Genomic DNA, 2,747 nt, shown 5'->3' with positions numbered 1-2,747 from the left:
CCTAATCCAAGTTATTAACTTGTAACTGATTAGTGAGCCACACAAAAAGAAAATCAAAGACCTCTGTTCTTCGTGTTCGTCAAATGATCCATAATGGATACCATGCTTTAGATGTCTATAATGGTAACATAATTATAAACAAAGTAACTTATGCTCGAGACATTGCCCTGAAGCACAATATTAGTGCTAGACCGTGAGAGTGTTAACTCTCTAGGTATGGCAGTTCGAAGAAACCAAGCATAACAATAGCAGCGTACTCAGAAGTCAGAACTGTAAATTCAACAGGCACATAGTACAGAAATAAATGGAAATTGTATGCAGTGCTCAAAAGTACATCAATCATACAATATAATGATAACCAAAAAGAGTATGCCTCAAATGAGGGGACTCATATAGTCTAAGCTAGTAAAGATTACAAAACAATGTATCAAGAAAAACAATTTAATCAATCCAAACTCATTCAATATAAACCCACACATCTTAAACAATCAGAATCCACAAGCATCGAATTTGAGACCTTAAGAATCAATACAATTTTAAGGATGATAACTAAACTAATAGTAGTAAAATTGAATTTCCACAAGTGTGAATTATCCTACACAAAGATACCAGAAGCTTAAAACACTATGCACATCCATTACCTCAAAAAGCAAAACCATGAAATCACTTGGAAACCAATAGGATTTCGGGCTTCTTAGCCTTGCTAGGAGTGTTAGCATTCGAAGAAGAGTTCGTTGTCACCGTAGCAGCCGTTGTTGCAGCTGCTCTTGCATTCTTATCAAGCCTTATCAGACTCTGCAATGCCAAGATCGCTTGGGGTGCCAAATCATGAGATGCCCTCGCGTATAAACACCTAACCGCGACCGAGGCGGAGTCCTTCACATCTTGTGAATTCAAAGGACCAAACAAACAATGCCCTAAAATTGTCACTACCGGCCTCAAAGTTCCCAAGGTAACGGGATCCTCACACCCTTTGTCTCCAAATTCTCTTCATTAATTCCCAAATTGTTCATCTCCACCACCACCACTTCCTTAATCACATCATCCTCATAGTCCACTTCATCTCCGTCGCCGCTTCTTGTTCCGTTGCTAAACCCTGAATCCTCCCTTAAGAGGCGAATGTGACCATTACCGTTTACGTTGCCGTTTTCATGGTGGTTATCTTCATCTCTGTCAAGCTTTGTTCTGCAAGGACAATCTTGCCCCGCCCAAGCGGCGGCGAATTTGCAGAAATCCAGTTTAGACCAAGCCGGCATTTGAGATACTTGTTTGTAATAGCAATCAAGTGCGGTTCCAACGATGATGGCTCGCTTAGTTGACTTAACGGCTAAGTGTGGCTCCAGTGGAGGTGATAAAACGCCGACGGATTGTCTAGATCTGTCGTCAACAGGCTTGTTACGAGGAGCGTGGTAAAGAGAAGGTTGAGATAGGTCGGGAATTTGAACGAGAAGTGGTTTCCCGGCACGAGATTTCGCTTCAGAAGAGTAAACAGCGAGGAGAACGGCTTCGAATCCGGCAAGCGATGGCAGAGAAGAAGAATCCGATGAGTGGACACGGGAAAGGTAGATGCCGGAAAGAAGAGGTAGAAAAGAGAGGACGAGAAGGCGGAGATGAGGATCGGAAGATTGGAAAGTTTCGTAAAGCCATTGGCAGAGACGGTCGGAGCCAGAGCCGGATTTAGGAGAAGAAAGGGCGGAGGAAATCAAAGAGTAAGTGGAGGGCGACGAGAGTAGGGAGACAGCGGGACGGTCAGAATCAGCCAAGGAAGAAACGGCGACTCCATCGGAAGGGAGGAGAGCGGCGAGGGAAAGGATGCGCGAACGTTGTTTGGAGACGGATTCCCACCATGAATGCATCGGATCGTTGTCGGTGGCGGAGGAAGGAGGAGGTTGGTGGTGAGCAGCGGCGGAGGAAGTGGAGGAGGTGGAAGAAGAGGCAGAGTTTGCGGAGGGGTTACGGTGGAAGTCCATGGCGGAGATGACGGTGGTTTGACTTGAAAGAGATTCGGGGGGATTTGGGTGTTCCGAAACCCGGTAAAATCGGGTCTCGCCTTCCTATGGACTATGAAGCTGACTTTCAAAATTTTTTTCTCCTATTTTTCTCTATTTATTCTTTAAAATGAAATTTTCCTTTTTAAAAAAAAGCGTTAAATATGGGCAAAACCGTAATTAAGTATCTTTATTCAATGCCTTTTTGTTAAAATTTTACATAAATTTTGTATTTTTTAATTTAAAATTCAGTATTTATACTTTTATTTTTGAGAATTTAATTTCTATATTTTTTAAATTTTAACACTTAGGTCTAATTGTTAATAATGTTAAAATCATTTTGTTAAATTCAAATTCATTACAAATTTTTTTTCAATTACATTACTAACAAATGAATATTTTTTTTATTTCAAAATGTCACACCAAACCTTTTAAAAGTGTTAGCAATTGAATCTAAATTTTAAAATATGAAAAATAGTGACTAAATTCCAAATTCGTGATGAGTACAAGAACTATCGCATATTTTAACCATTTTTTTACATGTATCTTTATTCAATATTGATTTACACCAAGATTCATTATTTCTGTTTAAGCATAACAAATTGACGGCACCGAACTGAAGCGTGCAGGGGCAAAGCATTCAGGGACCTGATGAAGTAATTACCCTTTTTAATTGGCTGAAAAAAAAGTGTCGCATGAAAGTATGGCGGCACCTAATTAAACTTTTTATCTATTTGCATGTTAAGTTTATTCTATTTT

At 40.0% G+C, this 2,747-nt stretch overlaps 1 pseudogene; it reads right to left on the bottom strand.

The window, feature by feature from the left end:
* Positions 1-440: 440 nt before the first annotated feature.
* On the bottom strand, positions 441-2,087 carry LOC107934154 (uncharacterized; annotated as a pseudogene).
* Between the last annotated feature and the right edge of the window lie 660 nt (positions 2,088-2,747).

Source organism: Gossypium hirsutum, chromosome A01 (assembly GCF_007990345.1).
Source record: "Gossypium hirsutum isolate 1008001.06 chromosome A01, Gossypium_hirsutum_v2.1, whole genome shotgun sequence".
NCBI classification, from domain to species: domain Eukaryota; kingdom Viridiplantae; phylum Streptophyta; class Magnoliopsida; order Malvales; family Malvaceae; genus Gossypium; species Gossypium hirsutum.
The sequence above is the reverse complement of the archived record's forward strand: the minus strand, read 5'-3'. Positions and strand labels throughout refer to the sequence as shown.